At 46.8% G+C, this 13,407-nt stretch overlaps 1 protein-coding gene across 1 annotated transcript in view; it reads right to left on the bottom strand.

The window, feature by feature from the left end:
- LOC122932127 (transmembrane 4 L6 family member 1-like) overlaps nt 1–13,007 on the bottom strand; it is a 52,394-nt gene extending 39,387 nt beyond the window's left edge. Inside the window, exon 1 of the mRNA XM_044286370.1 lies at nt 12,803–13,007. The gene's annotated coding sequence lies outside the window, so the exon portion shown is untranslated. The remainder of the gene's footprint in view (nt 1–12,802) is intronic.
- Between the last annotated feature and the right edge of the window lie 400 nt (nt 13,008–13,407).

Raw genomic sequence — 13,407 nt, 5'->3', positions numbered from 1 at the left:
GCCACCTCCTCCTTCTCGGCTTCCTCCTCCTCTTCTTCCACCTGCTCATCCAGTCAGCCACACACCTTCACCACCAACTTCACCACAGCCCGGGGTAAACGTCAGCAGGCCATTCTGAAACTCATATGTTTGGGGGACAGGCCCCACACCGCACAGGAGTTGTGGCGGGGTATTGAACAACAGACCGACGAGTGGTTGCTGCCGGTGAGCCTCAAGCCCGGCCTGGTGGTGTGTGATAATGGGCGAAATCTCGTTGCAGCTCTGGGACTAGCCAATTTGACGCACATCCCTTGCTTGGCGCATGTGCTGAATTTGGTGGTGCAGAAGTTCATTCACAACTACCCCGACATGTCAGAGCTGCTGCATAAAGTGCGGGCCGTCTGTTCGCACTTCCGGCGTTCACATCCTGCTGCTGCTCGCCTGTCTGCGCTACAGCGTAACTTCGGCCTTCCCGCTCACCGCCTCATATGCGACGTGCCCACCAGGTGGAACTCCACCTTGCACATGCTGGACAGACTGTGCGAGCAGCAGCAGGCCATAGTGGAGTTTCAGCTGCAGCACGCACGGGTCAGTCGCACTACAGAACAGCACCACTTCACCACCAATGACTGGGCCTCCATGCGAGACCTGTGTGCCCTGTTGCGCTGTTTCGAGTACTCCACCAACATGGCCAGTGGCGATGACACCGTTATCAGCGTTACAATACCACTTCTATGTCTCCTTGAGAAAACACTTAGGGCGATGATGGAAGAGGAGGTGGCCCAGGAGGAGGAGGAGGAGGAGGAAGAGGGGTCATTTTTAGCACTTTCAGGCCAGTCTCTTCGAAGTGACTCAGAGGGAGGTTTTTGGCAACAGCAGAGGCCAGGTACAAATGTGGCCAGCCAGGGCCCACTACTGGAGGACGAGGAGGACGAGGATGAGGAGGAGGTGGAGGAGGATGAGGATGAAGCATGGTCACAGCGGGGTGGCACCCAACGCAGCTCGGGTCCATCACTGGTGCGTGGCTGGGGGGAAAGGCAGGACGATGACGATACGCCTCCCACAGAGGACAGCTTGTCCTTACCCCTGGGCAGCCTGGCACACATGAGCGACTACATGCTGCAGTGCCTGCGCAACGACAGCAGAGTTGCCCACATTTTAACCTGTGCGGACTACTGGGTTGCCACCCTGCTGGATCCACGCTACAAAGACAATGTGCCCACCTTACTTCCTGCACTGGAGCGTGATAGGAAGATGCGCGAGTACAAGCGCACGTTGGTAGACGCGCTACTGAGAGCATTCCCAAATGTCACAGGGGAACAAGTGGAAGCCCAAGGCCAAGGCAGAGGAGGAGCAAGAGGTCGCCAAGGCAGCTGTGTCACGGCCAGCTCCTCTGAGGGCAGGGTTAGCATGGCAGAGATGTGGAAAACTTTTGTCAACACGCCACAGCTAACTGCACCACCACCTGATACGCAACGTGTTAGCAGGAGGCAACATTTCACTAACATGGTGGAACAGTACGTGTGCACACCCCTCCACGTACTGACTGATGGTTCGGCCCCATTCAACTTCTGGGTCTCTAAATTGTCCACGTGGCCAGAGCTAGCCTTTTATGCCTTGGAGGTGCTGGCCTGCCCGGCAGCCAGCGTTTTGTCTGAACGTGTATTCAGCACGGCAGGGGGCGTCATTACAGACAAACGCAGCCGCCTGTCTACAGCCAATGTGGACAAGCTGACGTTCATAAAAATGAACCAGGCATGGATCCCACAGGACCTGTCCGTCCCTTGTCCAGATTAGACATTAACTACCTCCCCATAACCATATATTATTGGACTCCAGGGCACTTCCTCATTCAATCCTATTTTTATTTTCATTTTACCATTATATTGCGAGGCTACCCAAAGTTGAATGAACCTCTCCTCTGCCTGTGTGCTAGGCCTAAATATATGCCAATGGACTGTTGCAGTGGTGGCTGACATGAAGCCTGATTCTCTGCTATGACATGCAGACTAATTCTCTGCTGACATGAAGCCAGATTGTCTGTTACGGGACCTCTCTCCTCTGCCTGGGTGCTGGGCCTAAATTTATGACAATGGACTGTTGCAGTGGTGGCTGACGTGAAGCCTGATTCTCTGCTATGACATGCAGACTGATTCTCTGCTGACATGAAGCCAGATTGTCTGTTACGGGACCTCTCTGCTCTGCCTGTGTGCTAGGCCTAAATATATGCCAATGGACTGTTGCAGTGGTGGGTGACGTGAAGCCTCATTCTCTGCTATGACATGCAGACTGATTCTCTGCTGACATGAAGCCAGATCGTCTGTTACGGGACCTCTCTGCTCTGCCTGTGTGCTAGGCCTAAATATATGCCAATGGACTGTTGCAGTGGTGGGTGACGTGAAGCCTCATTCTCTGCTATGACATGCAGACTGATTCTCTGCTGACATGAAGCCAGATTGTCTGTTACGGGACCTCTCTCCTCTGCCTGTGTGCTAGGCCTAAATATATGCCAATGGACTGTTGCAGTGGTGGCTGACGTGAAGCCTCATTCTCTGCTATGACATGCAGACTGATTCTCTGCTGACATGAAGCCAGATCGTCTGTTACGGGACCTCTCTGCTCTGCCTGTGTGCTAGGCCTAAATATATGCCAATGGACTGTTGCAGTGGTGGGTGACGTGAAGCCTCATTCTCTGCTATGACATGCAGACTGATTCTCTGCTGACATGAAGCCAGATTGTCTGTTACGGGACCTCTCTCCTCTGCCTGTGTGCTAGGCCTAAATATATGCCAATGGACTGTTGCAGTGGTGGCTGACGTGAAGCCTCATTCTCTGCTATGACATGCAGACTAATTCTCTGCTGACATGAAGCCAGATTGTCTGTTACGGGACCTCTCTCCTCTGCCTGGGTGCTGGGCCTAAATTTATGACAATGGACTGTTGCAGTGGTGGCTGACGTGAAGCCTGATTCTCTGCTATGACATGCAGACTGATTCTCTGCTGACATGAAGCCAGATCCTCTGTTACGGGACCTCTCTCCTCTGCCTGTGTGTGTGCTGGGCCTAAATATATGCCAATGGACTGTTGCAGTGGTGGCTGACGTGAAGCCTCATTCTCTGCTATGACATGCAGACTGATTCTCTGCTGACATGAAGCCAGATTCTCTGTTACGGGACCTCTCTCCTCTGCCTGTGTGTGTGCTGGGCCTAAATATATGCCAATGGACTGTTGCAGTGGTGGCTGACGTGAAGCCTCATTCTCTGCTATGACATGCAGACTAATTCTCTGCTGACATGAAGACAGATTCTCTGTTACGGGACCTCCCTCCTCTGCCTGGGTGCTGGGCCTAAATATATGCCAATGGACTGTTGCAGTGGTGGCTGACGTGAAGCCTCATTCTCTGCTATGACATGCAGACTAATTCTCTGCTGACATGAAGACAGATTCTCTGTTACGGGACCTCCCTCCTCTGCCTGGGTGCTGGGCCTAAATATATGCCAATGGACTGTTGCAGTGGTGGCTGACGTGAAGCCTCATTCTCTGCTATGACATGCAGACTGATTCTCTGCTGACATGAAGCCAGATTCTCTGTTACGGGACCTCTCTCCTCTGCCTGTGTGTGTGCTGGGCCTAAATATATGCCAATGGACTGTTGCAGTGGTGGCTGACGTGAAGCCTCATTCTCTGCTATGACATGCAGACTAATTCTCTGCTGACATGAAGACAGATTCTCTGTTACGGGACCTCCCTCCTCTGCCTGGGTGCTGGGCCTAAATATATGCCAATGGACTGTTGCAGTGGTGGCTGACGTGAAGCCTCCTTCTCTGCTATGACATGCAGACTAATTCTCTGCTGACATGAAGACAGATTCTCTGTTACGGGACCTCTCTCCTCTGCCTGGGTGCCGGGGCCTAAATATCTGAGAATGGACTGTTCCAGTGGTGGGTGACGGGAAGCCAGATTCTCTGCTATGGAACCTCTCTCCAATTGATTTTGGTTAATTTTTATTTATTTAATTTTTATTTTAATTCATTTCCCTATCCACATTTGTTTGCAGGGGATTTACCTACATGTTGCTGCCTTTTGCAGCCCTCTAGCTCTTTCCTGGGCTGTTTTACAGCCTTTTTAGTGCCGAAAAGTTCGGGTCCCCATTGACTTCAATGGGGTTCGGGTTCGGGACGAAGTTCGGATCGGGTTCGGATCCCGAACCCGAACATTTCCGGGATGTTCGGCCGAACTTCTCGAACCCGAACATCCAGGTGTTCGCTCAACTCTACTGATAAGTAAAATGTCCTCCTTGAGACCCCCCATATGCGTATTCAACGAGGCAAGAGCCATATTGCATTGCGCCACTGCTGCAAAGACATCTTTGATGGTGGGTTCTTTCTCAGGAACAGCCCCCATGACCAGTAGTGTACTGACCTCCGTCTCTGTGAATCGTATGGGGCAGGAGTTGACATTCCCAGTGGTGTCTTTAAGTTCAGATGCCTTGTCTATCGCCAGATCTGGGGCGCTTGCTGAGAGTGTTGGAGCGGGCAAACTTTTCTAGCCACTTCTGACATCTTCGCAGCTTGCGCGGCGCCATGTTGTTTTCCTTCCTCTCCTTTTCTTTGGACTTTTGGCGCGTCATGTTGTCGCCGGGAGGTGTTGAGTCGCAGGGGGAGCAGTTCCACACAGGCTAATGGTAAGTTGTCCAGCAAAGCAGCAGGTAAACGGAGGGTATACAGGAGACTTAGCCAAGAGCTCCACACCATGCGTCTGCTTACATGCCCGGTCAGGCCACGTCCCCAATCTGTTACATTACTAATTCATTTAGTGTACACTATGGCCAACAGACAGATGCCTGGCCCTCAAAATGAACGGGCAGAAGAAGGGGGGGTGGTAGCAGTGGCGGCAGCAACAGGCCAGAGCTGCCACTGTCTTCCAGCGGTTGTATTTTGACCAACAATCCAACTGTACTGGAACGGTTGGCTTGCTCTTCAACATCATCTTAGGTGACAACAGATACACACTGCTAGAAATCAGTGGGTTCCCACGCTTAGTTGGCATGGTCCAGGAACAAGCTCTGTGCCCACATCTGTCCTGCAACTGCCTCTTTCTTTTGCTGCTCCTTCTGCTCAGGAAGCAATGTATGCTGCCAGCTCTGCTCCGCTTTTCAGTGAGGATTAGCTTAGTGAGGACAGTCAGCAGCTACAGGCCAGCACAGTTATGGAGGAGAGATCCGCTGTGTCCTCCCTTAGGCATGCAACTGCCGAGGATGACAGTCGGGTGGGAGTATGTGTTGGAGGTGGTCAGGGATGTGGCCATGAGACTGGTGAGGGTGACAGACAGTGACTGGTGAGGGAAAAGAAACAGTAGTGGATAATGATGTAGCCAATCGCACATGGGAGCGGGTGAAGAGGGGGCATCATCATCATAATCAGGGGGTTAGGGTGGCAGCAGGCCTGTGAGACGGCAGCAGGGTGGCAGCAGTGGGAAATCTGGAGCCAAACGTGCCTGGGGTAGACCGTCTGCTACTCAGGAGCGTACCTGTAAGGAAACAACTAGCAGTGCGTAGGTTCATAAACGCACCTACAGACAGTCAGCATGGAGCGGTGGGGGTAAAATATCATACTCGGCAGTGTGCGAATTTTTTATCAACTCACTGGAAAACATTAGCGTGGCGGTATGCAGGATATGTGGACAGAAGGTGAAGCACGGTCAGGGTGCGAATGTTGGCAACATGGCCCTGTGTCAACACATGGGGCATCACCATAAAATGGCCTGGGAAAACCGTGGCACTAACGTAGAGTTGTACAGCGTGACGCAGCAACCTCTGCATCTCCCAGTTGCCCACACGCCTTCTCCAGCAGTCAGGGCTCCTCAACCTGAGCAGAAGGAACCTGTCGGTCCTTCCCTTTGTCTATTGCTCCTGATGCTCATCCTACTCCTCGTCATGTGTTTCACCAGCAATCAAAGAGACAACAGTATGTGTGCACTCTTCCAACGGCGCAGAAGCTAAATGTGCACCTGGCCAAGTTGCTGGTACTACAGTCCCTCCCTTTCCATATCATGGACTCTGAAAATTTCTGAGAACTGATGTCTTGTGCCCACACAAGTTGGAGAGTCCTAATCTGTCATTACTTTTCTTAAAAAGCTGTACCAGCCCTGCGCACATATCTTGAGCAGAAAGTGGGCCAATCCTTGAGCCTGTCAGTGTCTGGTACAGTTCATGCCAGCACTGACGTGTGGAGCTGTAACTATGGTCAAGGACAATCTATGTTCTTTACTGCCAAGGTAAGTAACTGAAAGATCCAGCATCCAAATAAAAAAAGATATTTACAGAAACATGATAAAATCCATTTGACACATTTCGACCAATACAAAGCACCTCAGTCATAGCATATAATGCAAATGGCAATCAATGGCAATACAAATGATCAAATACTCCTTATCACAAATGACTTAATGGAATAAGTGGATATTCACAATGCAATAACATTGCAAAATAGATACAATATGATAAATCATTTAATAATGCAAAATCAAATCAGATTTACGATTAAGACCATTAGGAGAACATGTCTTTAACAGGAAGATCCAGAAGGCCTCTCGATTGCATAATTTTTGTTGGTGATCACCCCCCCATATAGGGCGCAAGACCCTCTCATGTACCTGTACACGTAAAGAAGATGTATTTTTGTTGTGTGTGTGCAAAAAATTTGAAGAAAGTGCAGATATGTTTCTATTGTTGCCAGTATCCTGTTTGGTGATACATTGTTTATGGCAACATTTACATGTACCCTTTTAGGAAAGCGAAGATCTAGGTGAGAGGTTCTGAGAAGAAATAAGACTGGGGTGTAGTATTTGTCCAAGTGTCTGAGCGCATCTAGCCACACGTTTATATCCAAAATATAAAATTTGGTGAAAAAAGTGGGAAAAAAGTGGGAAAAAAGGTGCTCATAGGGTAGTAAGTTTTAGGTACCAGTTCTTGAGAGTTAGCTGTGTCAATTGTTATGCACACCTTCTGGTGTTGTGGTTACGTAGGCACAACACTTGTAAGGGCAGGGGGTGCTGCCGATATCTTCTCAATCCTTGTTTTGTGCAGTTGCCAGTTCTCTAAAGGAGTGATATGAAGTACAATAGGAAGCTGTGTACTGAGGTCGTACACGATGTGATCAGTGTTCCCTCTAAGCTGCGCGGGTGCGCGACCGCGCAGCAACTATTGTGCCCCCGCTCATGTCCGCTCAGCACCCGCTCACCCTGCCGCCGGCAAAATGCCTACACTAATGCCCACACTAATGCCCACACTCAAGATGACGTTTTCAATACGACCTGTGACTGAGGCTCAGTGTGGCGCCGCCTACACATATTACCGCTCTACTGCTGCGGCTCCTCCTTTTTCTGACCGGAAGAGGAGAGGAGGACTGGACTGAGCACGCAGCAGCCAGGCGAGGTAACGTCAGCGGCGTCATCTTAGAGGCTAGAGTGGTTTTACTGTCAGGGGGTGGTAATATGCTGTCCGGAGCACACATGCATTGGTAAAAGCTCAGCAAAGACATTATTTGAACTCATGGGTTTTCACAAGGGCATAATAGACTGCGCAGGAATGTATCCATCTGAGGCTCGGGGTCCAGGGGCCCCCTGGGAGTCTGGGACCCCACATACTGCAGCAATATAATACCATGGGATACCCCAGATCACACAGGGTTGTCAGACATTAACCCCTCACACTTCTTAGCTTTTCTTCTTACAGACTCTTGTTATTTGGTTTAGCTGATACACTCGAACATGTCCACAGCTGTGGCTGTGTTACATTTACAGCAGGTTACACTTGTTTCATCCTTTTGGTTCCTGGTGCTGCCCTCCGCTATGATGCCCTCACCTAAAGGACCCTCATCTACAGTGCCATCACCTGTAGCATTCCCATCTACCATGTAATTTAATCTTGCCAAGAACAACAGCGTGATGGAGCTATACATTACCGTGCTAAAATGAATAGCACTATAGATGACTACAGTATACATTATAAGCCCTGTACCATGCTGTACAATATACAGTATAATCCATACACCATAGTGTACAGTATACAGTATAATCCCTGCCCCATGCCGTATGATATACAGTATAGTTCATATACCAGTGGGCTTATACCTTTTGATCAAAACGTACCCTAATGCCTCTTGTACAGCATGAAGTATGGGGGGGCTGTACACTTTAATATTGCACTGAGAAGCGAGTTTAATTAGCTCTAAGCATAGCATTGTGGATGTGCGATCCAGTTCTGTTTCTCCCCTTGGTATGCACCATGCTGTACAATATGCATTATAATCCATACACCATGCTGTATAATATACGGTATAACACCTACACTGTGGGGTTATTGTGTATATTGTACGGCATAGTGTATGGATTATACTGTATATTGTACAGCATGGTGCATACCAAGGGGAGAAACAGAACTGGATCGCACATCCACAATGCTATGCTTAGAGCTAATTAAACTCGCTTCTCAGTGCAATATTAAAGTGTACAGCCCCCCCATACTTCATGCTGTACAAGAGGCATTAGGGTACGTTTTGATCAAAAGGTATAAGCCCACTGGTATATGAACTATACTGTATATCATACGGCATGGGGCAGGGATTATACTGTATACTGTACACTATGGTGTATGGATTATAATATATATTACACAGCATGGTGTATTAACTATACTATATATTGTACGGCATGGTGCAGGAATTATACTGTATATTACATAGCATGGTGCAGGGGTTACACCGTATTGTACGGGATGGCACAGGGGTTACACTGTATGCTCTTAGATGTGACAATTATCCTAGGTTTTCCTATCGCCCACCTTCGATGGCGCTGTGCCCAGCTCTGAGCTGACCCCGCTCAGCAGCTGCCAAGGCTTAGAGGGAACACTGGATGTGATACCTCTTGGCGCAAAACCACAACCGTGATATGAAGTCTTTTAAAAAATGGTTTTTATTTTTGATCAGGTGACAACACGTTTCGGAGTGAAAGTACTCCTTTTTCAAGTCTTTGGAACAGGGCAAATGCAGATAACGTGACCAGTCAAGAAGCTTTGGTTCGGACTGCTGTATATGGCGCGGCTTGAAATAAAAAAATATAAAATTTGAGAAAGGAGAATCCTGGTATTAACATTCGAAGATATTTACAAATAACCGTGCCTGAACTGTGGATTGGGGAAGGATCTGAAGAATAACGCTATTGTGACCAGAGCCTGAAAGAATACTAACCCAAGTAGCCCCGCTATGTTATAAGTGAGAGTTGCTCTTGGAGCCTGTTATGCTACAACCAATATGCTGTGTGCCCTCACTGAGAGTAACAGGCAAGCTCTGTGCCTTTATTAATCTCTATAACTATTAAGCTCTGTAACTGCCAAGCTCTGTGCCTTTATGATAATCTATAACCACCAAGCTCTGTGCCTTTAACATACTTTATAACCGCCAAGCTCTGTGCCTTTTAAACTCGTAATTACCAAGTCTTGTACCTGTTCTATCTGTAGCTACCTTATGTTGTGCCCCCTGTTGGAGTAAAGTTTGTTTACCTTCACTGCCACATGTCCATCTCCTCCTGTGCCATCCTTGAGTATTTATTTAGACAGTTCGGTCTGGTTCTGTAATTAGATCTTTATTTAGAAAATCTGAGGTTTGTACTTTAAGGGGCCTGGGGTGTATTTATTTATAGGTCTGTTATGAGTCTCTATTTGGGTGTCTGGTCTGAGGTCGGTATTTATTTAGGAGGACTGTGTTCATTTAGGGGGTTGTGTATATATTTATTTAGGGGTTTGGTCTGGGGTCTGTATGTATCTAGAGGGTTTGGTCTTGTTCTGTAAATCAAAGGTCTGGTCTAGGTTCTAAATTTGTTTAGGAAGTCCATATTTATTTAGAGATCTGGTCTAGGGTCTGTATTTGCTTAGGAAGTCCATATTTATATAGAGGCCTGGTCTGGAGTCTTTGTTTAGGGGCTCTGTATTAATTTAGGGTTCTGGTCTGTTGTTTGAAAGAATTTTGGGGTGTATATTTATTTAGAGGTTTGGTCTAGTTTTGTTAAAGGAAGGTCTGGGACTCTGGTCTGGGGTTTGTACTTGTTAAGGGGGTCTGTATTTATTTAGAGGTCTGTAAGAATTTAGGGGGTTTGGAGCGTGTATTTATTTAGGGTTTGGTCTAGCTCTGTAAATGGATGGTGGTGGGGTCTTTATTTAGTTAGGGGTCTGTATTCATTTAGGGTTGTGATGAAAGAGATGGCCATGCATTGAAAAAAAAGATACGCTGCTTAACACAATTCTTCTCAGAAATAAACATGACACACATTGACTATCTAGAAAGCCAAGTCTATGCTGATGGATATACTGTATATTGTAAATTTGTGGGTTACAAGCACATAAAGGTACTTAGCAACCATACAATACAGGATTCCCAAGGAAAATAAATTATTAATTTTCTACTAAGCAACCAAAACGTTATTGATTTGTGTATTTGCAAAGCAAACTATGAATTAAGAGTCCATATTGTACATTTGCTTTAGGTAAACATATGACAGGTCCGAGGCAGCAGAAATGTGTCTACTCTAGACCTTTCACCTCACTAGGTACATTTTTTTTATGAATGTGTTGGGACAGGACTCCCTGGGGTTGTGTTGGAGTTTTGTAACAATGGAAACACGGAGAGCTAGCTTCTGCCAGTCCTGATCAATAAAAATCCAAAGGGCAGCTCTACGCTGAAACTAGGAAATTCAGGGAAAGTACTGAGTAGAATCTAAACCGAGCTCAGTGCTATTTCTATATACTGTATTTACTACTATTATCACAACTTTGGCCCACTGGAGGATCTTCTGATCTTCGCCTTGTTTGGCATTCCGACCCTAAGATCTCATGCACATGACAGTATACGTCTTGCAGTCTGCAAATTGCGAATCCGCAAAACACGGATACTGTCCATGTGTGTTTCGCAATTTCCCATTGCGCAAGTCCTGCCTCAAAATGGACAAGAATAGGCCATATTCTATTTTTTATTTATTTATTTTTGTTGGTGGGATGACGGAACGGACATAGGGCTGTGGACAGCACATGGTGTACTGTCCACATTTTTTTGCAGCCCCATTGAATTGATTAGGTCTGCAATGCATCTGATCCACAAAAAATGCCAATCGGATGGGGACAAAAAATACTGTCATGTGCGTGAGACCTAATAAGGAGGATATTTTGAAGACAGTTTCAAATACTCTATTAGGGATTAGTGGGAGTTCCCTAGTAAGGACCCTCATCTCTGGAGGACTTGACATGTTCACAGACTACATGAACTGTTGATTTGTTTCAATGGGAAGTGTGTAATGCTTTGTCTCCCCTGTGGAGGCACTGCAGAAAAACAGAACACTTACTGCCTGGTTCCCTCCCAGATTACCGATGATCCCTGGGGGTCCTGCTAGTGGAACAGTTTGCAATTTACTATACATAATATATGCAAATCTGGGCCACAGAAGTTATACAGTACATCATGAACAGATGTAAATGATTTATGTCATTGTTTATACGGCAGAGCCCTGAGCCAGTTCCATTGCATTGCTCTGTAAGTCTGCATCACAGTTTTAAAGGGAAGCTATCTCGCCTTCACAATGATGGAGGATAGTTATATGTTCCCACCTGGAGTCTATCAACATGGTATCTTGTAATTAATGTGTGTAGCCTTCAAAATGATATTTATTCTTCAGTCATAATGGTTCACTGAGGAACCCATGGAAGATACAAGCTTTATATTTCATCACTAGAAATGTATTTTGGCCAGGTCACATGATGAATCTTGTCCGGCTGCCATTTTGAAATATTTCATACAGTGGGAAAAGGTTCCTTAAAGGGTTTTTCTAGTTTGTATCACATCCTTTAAAATAATCTTCTATGAAGGTTAGGGATGAAAGAATTGACTTCGGATGAAACATCCGAAGCGATTCGCATAAAACTTCGTTAGAATACTGTACGGAGCGGGAGTTCTGCCCTAGAAGCATTTCTTATTGGGATGAATATCTCAGATATGTTTTTAGATTTTATGAGGAAAAACCGCCGTGTGCCTAAAGAGTAAGCCATTTATGGATCCATAGATTTCTATAGATGCAATGTTCCTCTCTTACAAAGTGTAGGCATATTGCTAGGATATGCTACCAATTTATGATTGGTGCCATTTTACCTCTAAGACACCCCACTGAACATGAATATGAAGGGGCTTATCGCCTCATTCCCTTTACGATCCTTCCCTGCACAATGGTCCCTGGCAAGGGCGGATTGGCCATAGACCTTACAGGGAAACTTCTCGGGGGGCCGTCTGGGCCCTTCTCACAGCCGGCCAGTGGAAATTTTTGGGGCTGTATTTTGTGATGGACTGTGGTGTTTGGCTCTGTTGGGGTGGTATAATGTGCAGCAATATGGTATTGCTGGCCCTGCCTTCCATTAATTTGGACCAGACTACAAAACGGGGCCACTTTTAGTATTTTTTCCAGGGCCACTTTCAGTTCCCAGTCCGCCCCTGGCACCTACTATGTAGAGAACTACAGAAAGACCCTATTCAAGAGTGGTTGCAGGGAACGCCGTTCTGCAGGATAAACTTAGAAATAAACACAATACAAATGAAGTGTTGCATCCCTGTCATTCTCAGGATCAGTGGGACTCCAACCCCGACCGATCAGATCAGATCCCCATGATTGTAAAGTGATGGCATAGCCTAACTACACAGATTGTGCAATGGGGTCCTAGAGTTTCCAGGTACACCTCTTGCATGCTGGTAATCCTTACATAGTTATTTGATATGGTAACCTATCATACCTGGAAACCTCGTGAAGATAGATATGGATGCAGAAGACCAAATCGAGATGATTTCCACCAAAAGGAGTAGTAGGACTCTGCTACCAGTCGCACGGAGCAAAAAGCGAGCAGTTGTAGGCAAACACCGATGATCTGCCTGAGAAGAATTTGGAAGGACCCTGAACTCCCTCGCTAGGTTGCTGCAATGACAAATAAGCTGGTATTGATTTTCCGAGCCATGAATGTAGCACTGTTCTCCTGGTCAGTGTTCCCGATACTTATAGATTAACTTACAGCGATGATGTCACATTTATTAAGAATCAAAAGAATTTCTAAGCAAATGAATGATTCAGCTGTAAAATATCATACGTGTAAAACAGTAAACAGTGATATCATCCTGGGATTTATATTACACTAGCAGAAGGACCCGGCATCTGTTTCATTTAATGTTTCTGTGTGTCGTTAAAAGATATCAACAGTATCCCCCATAAGAATGACCTCTACAGCAGTCCGCCCCCTTAACAGTTAACTCCACAGCCCCCCACCCCTTAACATTGACCCCCCAAAGTTCCCTGCCTCCTTAAAATGGGACAGCAGCCCACCCCCTTAACTTTGACCTTTACAGC

Source organism: Bufo gargarizans, chromosome 3 (assembly GCF_014858855.1).
Source record: "Bufo gargarizans isolate SCDJY-AF-19 chromosome 3, ASM1485885v1, whole genome shotgun sequence".
Lineage (NCBI taxonomy): Eukaryota > Metazoa > Chordata > Amphibia > Anura > Bufonidae > Bufo > Bufo gargarizans.
The sequence above is the reverse complement of the archived record's forward strand: the minus strand, read 5'-3'. Positions and strand labels throughout refer to the sequence as shown.